The sequence below is a fragment of the Glycine max genome, chromosome 3 (assembly GCF_000004515.6).
Source record: "Glycine max cultivar Williams 82 chromosome 3, Glycine_max_v4.0, whole genome shotgun sequence".
NCBI lineage: Eukaryota > Viridiplantae > Streptophyta > Magnoliopsida > Fabales > Fabaceae > Glycine > Glycine max.
In genome coordinates, this window is record NC_016090.4 from 16,828,416 (window position 1) to 16,842,480 (window position 14,065).

The following is a 14,065-nucleotide window of genomic DNA, read 5'->3' on the forward strand; positions in this document are numbered from 1 at the left end:
TTGATCTGAAGTTTGGGAAGAACAAACAAGACCATGATCCTTCCTTCATTAGACCTTTTTGGCCTTGGTAAGATATATAGATCTTACCAAAAAAGTAGGTAATACTCCCCAAAAAGGTAAGATACATAGATCTTCCCAGAAAATGAGATAATAGGAGAAAAACGTGAATGACTCCTATTGAAATGGTAATTACATACATAATTTTATTGTCATATTACATGGACACAATAAACAACTAAAAAAAACAAAACAAAAACTATTGGTTTGGATCATAAGTTGTGGACAATACGCTAAGGATGACATTTTAGGGTTCAAGGGTGATATATTTTCATCATCAGAGGATGATATCTAGATCATAATTATTAGCCATTGTAACCTTTTGCACATTCTTATAGGAATACTTTCGATCAAAGAACACAAATACAAACAAGTTTAATGTGGTCATAATTGCAAGTAGCCAAAAAATTTGTCCACACGGCTACTATTCAAATCCTTACCAAACCAATTTTTCCCACTCTTACCCGTCACATGATCAACAATTGTTATCAACAAACTACTACGAAAACTTGTCCCAATCTCTCACTATAGTAAAATGCAATTCCCAAGCTTCTCATTGAGTCAGGCACTTGGTCATAGAAATACTCTTGTAAGCCCACTAGAGAAAACCCATCACCAAATTCAATTATTAGAAATTATGGGGCCAACCAAAAGACACTCGTAGACAAAGAACCCTTTAATGGGCCATTAATCTCAACAGCCTCAAGCCTCTTTTTTTCCACCAAAGCTGCCACTATCATTGTGATAATTGAGAAGAACATCCCAATACCAATCCTTTGGAGGATACTGATTCCTCTTTCATTTCCTGTTAGCCTTCTTAGCACTGGCACAAGGAGCTTCTCATAAATAGTCACTGAAAAATTATCATCCCAATGGAAGTAAGTGTGAAAATTGAAGCTGGAGGAATCTCAAACCTCTTATTGCCTATCTTTCTGTTCATGATGGCACTTTGTTTGATAAAAAAAGTGGCGGTTTGGGCAGTACATATTCCAAATGGTAAAGTGAATACCCAAATGGGGAACATGTTGATGGTAAGCTTCAATTCTTCAACTTTAGTCACAGTTGTAAGTTTCCAGGGATTCTGTTTCTCTGCTAAGTTCCCTTCATTTTCAAGAATTGCTGCCTTCTCAAGAAATCTAATCGAACAAATCACTCCATCAATTAGTTTTTAATATATAACATTGTCGTATATTAGTTAAAAAAAAGTACTCTAAAGAAGGAAGGTTATTTCTCGCCAAAAAATTATTGTATAAAAAACATAAAAAAATGTTCGAAGATTATTTTTAAAAATAATTGGAAGTATTTAGTAATAAGCATAAATATCTTTTTGGTCTTTATAATTTAATGTTTTTTTATTTGTGTCCCTCCAATTTTTTTTTTTAGTCCTTATAAAATGTGTTTATTTTATTTTTTTGTATTTAAAGCGTTTTAGATAACACTTTTTTTATCATTCAAAATATTTTTTTTACTCTTTATTGTGTTATCTAAAACGCTAAGAACGAAAAATAAAACACTCATTTAACAAAGACTAAAATGAAAAAAAAATGACAGAGATGAAAATAAATAAAAAATACTAAGTTGCTGGGAAAAAAGTATTTAACCCCTAGTAATATGTATTTAATATTTCTTAACAATTATTTTTTAGTTATTAGTCTTTTTTGTTGTACACCAGAGTTTGAACTTAAGATCTTATGTTAATTGTTAGAATTAAGTAGGACCAATCCTTATCAAATTGATTTTGTGGGATTAAGTTAGACTCAAACTTATAATGTAAGAGAAATAAATTATAACTAAAATTGCTAGTTTTAACTTCTACACCAAGATTAGGACAAGGATTTTTTGAGTGAGGGGCAGAGTTTCATACAAGTAATTAAACTCACTACTAGGTCAATCCTAGTGTTTCTTTTCAATTATTAGTCAATAAAACACTTAATTTATGCACTCCTTTTCAATTTGGGCTTATGTTCACATGATGAGGAGATTAATATTTTTGAATTACTTTACAAAAAGTAAATATTAAATGACTTTTGTATTTTTGCTAAAACGATGCTTTTTTTTTTTTTTTATATATATAACTTTTTTTTTACCTTCTTTAACATGTGTCACATATTATTAAGAGCTGAATATACATAGTATTAAGAGCTGAATATATATACATCTTTAAATTGACCTTTCTCAATGTAATGATTTGGTTTTACTACTTACTTGAGTTTCATGGTCTGAGGCAGAAATCTTTCCCTGTTTCCCTCAGACTTGGAAACTTCATACAATTGAGTTGGATCGGAAGGATATGGAAGCTTTCTTTTGGAAATAGCAGCAACAATGATGCAAGCTCCATTGGAGCTTGTAGGCCTAGGATCTTCTTCATCAAAGGATTCCTTTGCTTCTTGGAAGATGAATGACAGTGGAATGGAGAAAGGGAGAGAGAGAGGAGACGCCACTTCAAGGAGAAGATGAGTCTAGAAGAAGCTCACCACCATAGGAGGCCATGGATAAGAGCTTGGAGGAAGAAGGAGATGAATGAAGGGAGAGGGAGAGAAGAGCACGAAATTTTGTGCTCTAAATGAGCTTTGAAATCTGAAGTTTAATATTCAAATGATCAAAGTTGAAAAAAATGCACACACATGACCTCTATTTATAGCCTAAGTGTCACACAAAATTGGAGGGAAATTCAAATTTCACTTGAATTTGAAATTGAATTTGTGGAGCCAAACTTTGGAGCCAAAATTTCACTAATTATGATTAGTGAATTTTAGTTATGGTTCAGCCCACTAATCCAAGATCAATTCCAAGATTCTCCACTAAGTGTGTTTAGGTGTCATGAGGCATGAAAAGCATGAAGGACATGCACAAAGTGTGACTATATGATGTGGCAATGGGGTGTAGTAAGCAAATGCTCACCTCCCCCTCTAAAATTTAATTGGATTGGGCTTCTACCAATTCAATTAAATTTATTTCCAACCACACACATCAAATATCCACTTAGTGCATGTGAAATTACAAAACTACCCCTAATACAAAAACTAGTCTAGGTGCCCAAAAATACAAGGGCTGAAAAATCCTATATTTCTAGGGTACCCTACCTACAATATGGAGCCCTAAATACAAGGACCAAATATAATGACATCCTAGTCTAATATGTACAAAGATAAATGGACCCAACCTTGGCCCATGGGCTCAGAAATCTACCCTAAGGTTCATGAGAACCCTAGGGCATTCTTCAGCAGCTCTAGCCCAATCTTCTTGGAGCCTCTTGCTCATGGTTCTAGTGATTGGTCCCTTCCTAGGGAGGATTGCATCAAACAATAACTTCCAACATAGGAGTCAAGGGGCTCCCAATTGGTGTCCTGTAACGATAAGTAGACCTTCCTATCAAGAATATGAGCAATGATACAGCCATGACCACTGAGAGAATGATATCAGCAACTCCCCAATTTACATGATCTTGTACATAAACAATCACGGTCGACCCTAGAATGAATCCACTGCACAAACCACAACTCCACCAGTTGAAAAAGGACATTTTCTGCCTTCTTTCTTTGGCATTATTATCATCAAATTGATCAGCACCAAAGCTTTGCAAGGAAGCTTTATGATGCCTAGGAAAAATACCGCTTCATGAATCTTCCTAGGTTCAGTGCGCATATTATTATGATCACATGGCTTCAACCCTAGTAAGAACAATGACATGCAAAGCATAGCCAGACCCTATTTTTTTTCCCACACAAAACATGTTATTTCGCGAACCTAATTAAATCTCCAATGCACAACATGTGATAGTTAACATCTAATAAAAGTGTGAGGCGATCAAAATAAGTAATGAACAGTGAAGTTCAATTTCAGGATTAAGAACTGAAATAACGAGATTAAAAAAGTTAGAAACTAAATTGGTGAAATAAATTATATGGAGACCAAAATTAAATTATGAAACAAACAAGGGAATCAAATTTGTAATTTTCCCTTTCCAAAACGTTCTATAACTTCATCTCTAAAGCCCCTGGGATTTTGTTAGTTTTTACGTTTCATGCTTTTATAATATAAATAAACTTTGATGATTTTACGGCATCACTCATGATATACATACTAACAAATACTCTTAAAAAAACTCCAACGACACTATGCTTAAAGAATTAAAAATAATATTTTTTTAAAAATATGATAAAAATATATTAATAATATTAAATATTATAATTCTCTAAAAATATTATCTCAATTTATTAACTAACATTCACATGACTTTATTTATTTTAATGAGAAAATAATTTTATTAAGGAACAGAAGGCTAAACCCCAGCACATGGATGGGGTGCCTAAATTTGGCTACTTAAAATCATCTTATAACAATGGTCAACTTTTTTTCCTTAAGTCATTACTAAGTTTGAGAACCAAAAAGAGTTAGCATAAAAAACATATTGAACTATTAACTTGAGTGAAATTAATTTTTGACCAAATAGATTGATGGACGGTCGTGGTCTCTAATCTAATTTAGGATTAAAAAAAAATAGGAAAGAGCAAGATGCTTGTATTCCTTACTTATAATGAAGATAGAAGCTTTCCAAGAACCAGTTGAAGCTCGGAGAGGAACTCAGCCTTTGTGATCCAATGAAGAATCACGAACCCATTTCATCTCATCGTTAAATTCTTCAGGATTTGGATCGACTTTGTGCTATACGTACCTTAAGGCTGCAAGTAGAATACACTAGCCTTGCTTGTTCCAGTATGTGGTGAATATTGCACAACTTCACAATAGAGCCTTATATACATAGAGGGCGATGATTCTTTAAATTTGGATTTCAATCGACTTTAAAAATTAGTGGGAATTATCTCTCATTTACATGTATTATATTTTAACTATGTTAGTAGTAGATGTAAAATTTCCAATAGTAATTGTTTTTTCTTACCTACAATCAATTGAGCAAGGGCTATCTGTGGTAGTAGTACGTCATGAGTTAAAATGCCTCAAATATACAATGATTTGCGAGAAAGAAATTTTTATCTATCGTAAAAAAGAGAGTACTTTTTGTGCATTTTAACTATTTAATAATAGTGAAATGTCCTGTAAAGAAAAACCTGAATGGCTTAAAATTGAAGTCATATAATACAAGGATGCTCTTAATTTGCACTTGGGAATCGTCACTGTAATGGAATAGCATAGCATTCGGCCCATTTTCTTCCATGGGGTCACTGTACTGTTCCAAGCGTGTCTGCCAACCAAAAGAAGTTACTGGTCTATCTCTTATTATTATTATTTTTTAGAACTTATTGTTCCATATTTTTTAGAACTTATTGTTCCATCTTATAAAAATCCGAGTTGGAAAAACCATAGTTTTAAAATTGAATAGTTAATTAATTCAATAAAGGCACTGAATTATTGAATTAATAGTCAAATTCGTGAGTCACTCGCATGATGTGATCTCTATTTAAAAAATTATTTCAAAAAAAATTGAAATCTCATACCCAACCTTAAGAATATATGCCTAATTTAGAACTTGTGTCTCAGTAATACATTGATAAAATTATATTAAAGATAAATAAATATATCTATTATTAGAATATGTATATATACACTACAACATTTTATGCTTTAGGCAATGCCAATGACTCCAAGTATTGAAAAACTGTTGCCTAAACACAGAATAGGGAACACTTTTATAACGGTTGACAATAATATATTTGATTTTTTACCTTATTAAATTTTTACATGTAACCGATGCTTATTTATATCAAGCCATAGTACAATCGTCGTTGACTAGGTATAGACTACGTTTTCTTAACTATTGATGAGTTAGGCCGCGTTGTGGAAGCATTTGCCTTTAAATTTCAATATACCCAACACCTGACAAGTGTGGCCTTTCAAGAATGAAAAAAAAAAAAAAAGGGAACCGGGAAAACACACGAACTCATACTATCAGACTGAAATTAAAATTTGAAATCCTAAAATCTATTCTCTTTTTGTGAAATGACTTACTACCTGTGGCACAACACAACCCTATTATCGTCTCTTTGGTATCTTGTGTCCCTCATCTATTACTACCTCTAATTTCTAACTTTCTATACATGTAAGTCCTCTTTTAACATTTATTTAGTCCCTCCCTCTTAATCTCTTTGATGCGTGCATTTCTTTAATTTTTTATTATTTCTTTTCAAGTTTTCTACTTTGACATTGGCAAGAACTGGATGGGTTATTTCTTAAAAGTACATAACTTTTTTTTTCTCCTTCTCTTACACTCAAATTTTAACTGTATTATTTAATATTTGATGAGGAGGATTTTGTTTAGGGATTGTGGCATGTGTTAAGGGAAATCTATGGACATGCAATTGGGTGCCATGTGAATTGTTGTAGCAGAGTAATAGACATTTTGGAGTAGTTGTGGTCTAACTTATTTTTTTAATGGTGTTTTACTCTTTTCTATGGCTACAAGACTTTTTTTTTGGCTCATCATTCTTTTGACACTTAGATCCTACTTTGTTAGTCACAAGATCCCACCACTCTCACTTTGGTAATTACTCTTGACAAGTTCAGTAAACTTGAATTTTCTAGCCAATTTCAAGTTTAGCTTTGGTATTGTTGTATTGTATCAAAACTACTATATAATTAATATTGCTATTAACGATAGATTTAAATCTAGCTACCTGATTGACTCTTATCTTTTACAGGTTTGATTGACTCTTTTCATTCCAGGACACATTTTGGAACCTAAAATTACATATTTATTACAATGTATGTAAATATCAATTTTAGACCGTAATTGATTTTCCTCATTCTTTTTGGTGTACGTTAACAATATATTTCTCCAACCTACCTAATTGCAAGTTGACTTATTAACTTGTGTAATTGAGTAGTCTACATAGAAAACCAAAATGCACGAGTAATTGAGAAACATTTTATGGATTTGAAATGGGATGAAGGGTTAAATTAATTCACTAGCACAAATCACAAACCACTCAATACTTACCCACAATATCTATTCTAACATTATATTTTGTCACTATTACTTAACAATTCATACATTTATATTCATTTTTTTCTTAGTATATATGCTACACCAAACCATGTGATTAATCTATATTGATCAACATAATCATCTCATGTTAGAATGTAAGGTCAATGATAATTACAATTTCTTATTGTTAGCTAGTAATTAGGCTTTATGTTTTCCATTGATTTCTTTATTTACTTCTAATGAATCATTAAGATTTGTTTTGATTTGATTATTATATTTTGAATAAGAGATAATTGAACAACCTAGGAGACTCCCAATTACTTTGTTTTAGTCTAATAAAATAGTGATTTTATTCCTTTTGATCAAATTGTCAAAGTTGCCATTGTTGAGTTCCAAAAGTTTGGAACTCCAATGAGCAAACTATATTTTTTGTCCTTTATCTTTTTCAAATTTTTGGTTTTCATCCTTGAACTTTTTTCAAGACTAGTCTTAGTCCTTCAACTTTTATTCCATCCATGGTTGTATTCCTTTTCATTGATATCTACCATTATTTGTCAACATATTGAAGCACATGCAAATTACTTTGTTGTCATTTGTTCAACTTGTTGATGCGGCACTACTGTAATTGACAGTTGGGTATTTTTTTTTAATGTATATTGATGGTTTAATGATGCTATTTGTACTTGCCAATTTGAACCAATCTTGGAGAAAAAGGGTGTCACTGATTAATTTAAGAGCAAACCATCAATTTTGTTTTCCAATGCTAACTTTTGTTTGTGTTGTAAATTCATGTCCCAAATACAATGGTAGCAAAAATTAGAACATGTACATCAACCTCTAACTTAACCAAACATTTGTATTGGGGTAGAAACAATTAAAACAAGTGTTCATAATTAAATAGGGGACAAAATGGGGTAATTAATCTATATTCTCAAACCACCACCCTTTACTAAAATGTAGATACATAGACTCATACATCAACCTCTAACTTAAACAAGAACTTGTAAACATGTACTCAAATGCATAACTACATTTGAATGTTACACAATTCAAAAGGTTCCACAAACAACAACTTCAATAGCCACAACTAAACTAAACCACCCCAAAATAGCAACAACAAGCCTCCAAATTAGACACATCCTAAATTCAACCCACACATCAGGCCTGCAAATATGTGGAACAACAAAGACAAAAAGGCAACAACAACCAAGATCCAACCCTTTTTCCTTTCCCAATTAACATTTTTTTCAACCTCAAAATTCTCTTCCTTTGTTCCTCAATAGCCTTTGCAACCGCTTCATCAATGTCTTTATCAAGCTCATCAGCCCAACATAAATGATTACAGTGCATTCCCATAAACCCCCTTTGCAACATTAAGAAAAGAAAATCCTAAATAAAAAAATGGTACTGAAAAATAAAAGATAAAAAATTGGGGAGACAAACACATTTTACCTTCTAATTAGGGCAACACCAGAACAATCATCCATGATTCTTTGAGCTAAGTGACATCACAAACATTTTCCTATCCTCACACAAACATTTTATACACCCAAGAATTATGGCTCCTTAGGAAGAATCTAAAGACATTGTACCTTAAGACGTTGATGATTCTTGTCTTGGAGTGGCATTTTGGGACATTGGAGGTGGGCTTGTGGGTAGGGCGCCTTTTGTTGAAATGGGGCTCATGAATGGTTTAAAGGGGTAGGGTTTCTTTTAAAAGAAACATAATTTATTAATTACACTAATAATTAATAGAATATAAATATTAAAATATTATAAATACACACGTGTTAAATCCATCTTATTGCACTTCCAGCATGGTGTTCCCATGTGTAAAACACGTTACTAGTTAATGGTTGAACTAATGGAAAGAGCTAAAACCATAGACAGAACAAAAGTTGAAGGACTAAAACCAATCTCGAAAAAGTGCAAGGACGAAAACTATAAAATTTGAAAAGATAAAGGATGAAAAACATAGTATGCTCAACTCTAATTGTTTTATTCTCTAATGGTATTTGTCTTGTGAATTTGTCCTTGTTTGCTTGTAGTAGGCACTTCATTGGTTTGTGGGTTCAAATAATCATGTGATTGATAAACCCCATATGCAACTTTTAAACTAGTCTCTTCAATACTACAACTTTTCCCTAAAGAAACAAATGCAAAGAAAATCAATGATTTTATGCTTAAATAATATATGTATTTATTTGTTGCATAAGCAAGGCATAGTTTGAAATCAACATTCACCTTTTTTCTTATGTGTTTGTTTCTTTATGCTTTATACCTATCTCATTCTTGGGGTATTTGATCTAAAAGAATTTTGTTCATCAAAGTAGGTATTGCGTTCATTCCTAAGCAAGAAAGAGGAAAAGAGCAAAAGAGTTGTCAAGTCTGATGACAAAAAGTTTGTGCCAAAAAATATAACCAAACATGATATGTACCTTTTCAACTAAATATTTCTATCTACAATCCACTTGAACCTAATGAAAATTCTCTATTTTTCACCAAATTTTCTTTTCCTATAAGAAGACACATAACTTGCCAAAACCATTGCCATCTCCATGGGCTACTTCTCCAGAGGTCTCAATCTTTTCCTCGTTGTATACTTAAACACCTGACATTGTACATAACTTTTAACTAAATATTTATTTTTGCAATCCACTTGAACCTAATAAACATTCTTTAGATTTCACCAAATTTTCTTTTCCTGTAAGGAGACACATAACTTGCCCAAACCCTTGCCATCTTCATGGGCTACTTCTTTAGAGGTCTCAATTTTTTACTCATTCTATACCTATGTTTATAGGGAAATAAATGACATTGTACATCACTTTTAACTAGGCTTATTGTCATACCCTAATTTCGTCCGGGGATTATTACTTGATGACATGCAATAAATGAAGTCCCGAGACGTCTCAGAAATCGAAAGGAAGCAGGCTTGCGTGTTCCGTGAAATTCTGTAATGTGGCGGAAGTCGAAAAGAGGTGTTTTTGCGCAATCCGTAAGTTTCCGTGACTTCTTCGAAAGGTAAAAAAGGAGTAAATACATAATCAGTAAGTATTCGTAACCTTGCGGAAGGAAAATAAGTATCGTTACGAAATTCGTAAAGTTTCGTAACGTTACAGAAAAAGAATTACAAAAAAATAGAAAGGGGGGGTGCATTTAGTAAAAAAGGGGGTGTAAATAGCAATCAGGCCCACTTGGGCCTTCCAGAAGCTTCCTCCAGAAGGCTGTTGCTTCTGGAGGAAGCAACCTGGCTCGCCTGGGCGAGCTGAGCTCGCCTGGGCGAGCTGGGCGGCAAGCATCTCCCCTATTTTGCTATAAATAGGGGAGGAAGTGAAGAAGAAAAGGGTTCAGCCCCTTAGGCACTTCTCTCTCTTTCGAATTTGCTTGGAAAAATTGTTTCCGTGAAGAAAATCTAAGCCGAGGCGCTTCCGAAACGCTTCCGTAACGTTTCCGTGAAGAATTTCGCAAAAGTTTTCAACCGTTCTTCAGCATTCTTCATTCGTTCTTCATTGTTCTTCGATCTTCAACGGGTAAGTACCTCAAACCAAGCTTTTCAATTCATTCTATGAACCCGTGGTGGTCCACATTGCGTTTCATGTATTTTCATTCTCGTTTTCTTTTACTTTTTATACCGCCTTTTGACGTGCTTAAGCCATTTATTTAAGTCATTCCTCGCTTAATGTAAAAATAAAATAAATTTTCACCGATCGTTTAAATTGTATCATTCGGTAATTTTTGTTAAAATGAATTCCGACCGTTCGGTCATGCCGTAACCACGTTGGAAATAAAAAAAAGAGGTAAAATAATAATATAATAACCAAAAAAAATATTTCTTTAGTAAAGTAAAGCGGAAAATCAATCGGACATTTTCTCTTTGGGAGTTCTCATTCTTAATTGAATTGACTAAATAACTAAAGTGAAACTAAGGCTAAAATCAACTCGCCTAGTCAAGCTCGTCCACAAAAATAGGGTTTTGAAAATTTATCATTTCAGTTTTCTTACCAAGTAAAATGGATCATTTTTAAGGTCCAATGCCTTAAAATGATCACTTTTCAAGTAAAAAGAATCACTCGATTCACGCTTAAGGAAGAACTACGTAGGTCTGATTTCCGCTCCAAAGGAGGGTACGTAGGAGCAAAAGCCCCGCTTTTGTCGACCTCAAAAAAATAAAAAGAAATAAAAGTTAAGGTAACACAATTCCACAATTCTAGAAATAAGGCTGTTGTCTTTCGAGACAAACGTAAGAGGTGCTAATACCTTCCTCAAGCGTAAATACAACTCCCGAACTTAGAATTCTCATTTTGACCGGTTTCCTTCGGTTTTCCCGACGTTTTCCACAAATAAACGTTGGTGGTAACTCCGCGCACCTTTCCTCCTTTGGAAAGCGCATCCGTGAGCCTCGCCCTCGCTCGCCCGCGAAGGGCACGTTGCGACAGTTGGCGACTCCACTGGGGACATTTTTGTGAGTTAGGCCTATTTTAAGGAATTGTGAATTTGTGAAACTTTGTGTGTGCATTTGTTGAACTGTGTAAAATGTGAATAACTGTTGTCTATTTCGCATTCTTTACACTGCATTCTAAGCACCCACGGGTTTGAGTAAAAAAGGGGCCCTACACCCGGGTTCATGGGAATTTAAGGAGTGGTGGTGAATCTATCATCATGCTAGGTCTCCGACTTGCTTGATAATAGTGAAACCTCGTCTAGAGTTTTCTCTCTTTATAATGTGTTGTCGCTGGTATTCCATACCGCCACAATATTATTATCTTAAGTGATGATACCTCTAGAAAACAGTCATGTGAGTTATGAATTGTTGGGAGTGGTTGTTAGAGACCCCTAGATATTATCCTATAGGTCCCTAAAATAGGGGCACGAAGCGAACACGCTGCGTGCCATTTTAAACACTGTCATGCGTGTAGTCCTAAATGACATGTATGCCTTTGCTTGTAATTATTTGTGGATATTGTCGTACTATGTGTATCCCCGTGTTATGCTTTTGCGCATCTACATCATGTCGTCACGTACGCGTTGTATGTTGGTCTCATCTTTTGTCGTGGGAAGTCGGAAGATCCATATTGTCTTCTTAACTGCACACATGGGGCACTGCGCCCCCAAATGCGCCCCCCCAAATGCGCAATAAGGAGAGATAATTTTCCGGGCTCTTGTGTCTGTAAATGCATTCATATCATGCATCGCATAAGCATCTCTTCATGGCATCATATTGAACATATCGTTCCTACATTTGTCCATTATCATATTTCAGCATCACATTTTGCATGAGTCATTGCATCATCGTGCATATGCATTCAACAAACTTTTTTGATCTACAAATTGCATACCAATTGTTTTCATGTTTGCTCATGTGTGACCCTTGCGTTTTCCCCTGCAAGACAAAAACAAAAAAGAAAGAACGAAAATTCACGCCGCATTCTTAGTTGCATATATTCGGTACCATGAGCCAACCATGTTGGGATCATAAACCCATTTCACTTAAAAACAAAATGATTGAACATGGTACCTAATGCATGGTTAACTAAGAAAGGATGTTTCTTCGGGCATCTTAATCTCATAATTACATTTTCCATGCATAGCATGCATATTCCCGAGTCTTTCATCCCTGTGAATTGTTGATGAAGTATTGGCGATCAAAATTGCCATTCCCTGGGTTATGGGGTTGAACCAAGCTCGTGCTTTTACGAAAAGGTTCATCGAGTCAAGTTGAAGCATGGAAGTAACCATCTTGCAAAAATTGGGGCAAAAGATGGATCATGTTACATCATTGCTTCGTCTACTGCCAAACACATTTAGGGCTGCTGATGTCCCTGTTACTTCCAGTTTCACCTTGACGGAGATGTCATGGACCATGTTGAAAATCTAAATTGATTCAACCCCATATCTAGTGTAAAAATTTGCAATACTTCAACTGTGCATCATTCACATACATCCATGTTGTTCATTGGTTGCATTGCTCATTGCATTCTTTCCTTGAAAAAAAAAAGGAGAAGAACTTAATCATTGTTATAAAAAAGAAAAAAAACATGCTTTACGGTGCCCTCATCGAACTTGATGGAGCTAGAGTAATGGGTGAAGTAGAGGAGATACAAGAGACGATGAAGGCCGACATGGAGGCCATTAAAGAGAAAATGGCCACAATGATGGAGGCCATGATGAGCGTGAAGAAGATAATGGAAGCCAATGCGGTTGCAATTGCCGCTACCAGCGTTGTTGCTAAGGTGAACCCGACGCCCCCATCCGGCATCAATGAATCATCCAACCTCAGATATGGTAGGCAAAGATTTGGGAAGTATGGGCGGCCCCCATGATGTGCAAATTCAAAACGAGCACGCCTTCCCGCCATATGGCTTGCCTCTCAACTATACGCCACCCAATGTGGTGTACACTCCCAATAAGAATGTCAATAACTCCACTCCTATACCCATTAAGAGCCAGCAACCCCAAACTGATCATGCACATGTCTCTTAAACCGTGGGGGAGACACATGAAATTCCCCATCACAATCTAGCCGACTTCGAGCCTTGGCTCGGATATGCCACTGAAGGGCAAGCAGTTGGTGGTATACCCCTACAAAACCCTTTGGAGGGCCCTCAGTATCACCCACAACTACACCTCTTGCATTCCACGACAAGTAAAAACCCTCATGCTATGGCAGAAATGGGAAAGTTGGATCATCTAGAGGAAAGGCTCAGGGCCATTGAAGGAGGTGAAGATTATGCCTTTGCTAACCTAGGAGAGTTGTTCCTAGTACCCAATATCATCACCCCTCCCAAGTTCAAGGTGCTGGACTTTGACAAGTACGAGAGGACTACTTGCCCCAAGAACCATCTAAAGATGCATTATCGGAAGATGGGGGCATACACAAAAGATAAGGAATTGCTGATACATTCCTTCCAAGAAAGTCTTACTGGGGTAGCTGTTACCTGGTACACTAACTTGGAACCTTCTCGAGTCCATTCTTGGAAGGACCTAGTGGTTGCCTTCGTTAGGCAGTGTCAGTATAATGTCTTCGGATAGGGTGCAACTACAGAACATGTGCAAAAAGGGGGC

General features: G+C 35.1%; 1 pseudogene; it reads right to left on the minus strand.

The window, feature by feature from the left end:
* Nucleotides 1–334: 334 nt before the first annotated feature.
* LOC102665198 (protein NRT1/ PTR FAMILY 5.7-like) lies at nucleotides 335–2,395 on the minus strand (annotated as a pseudogene).
* Nucleotides 2,396–14,065: the final 11,670 nt, after the last annotated feature.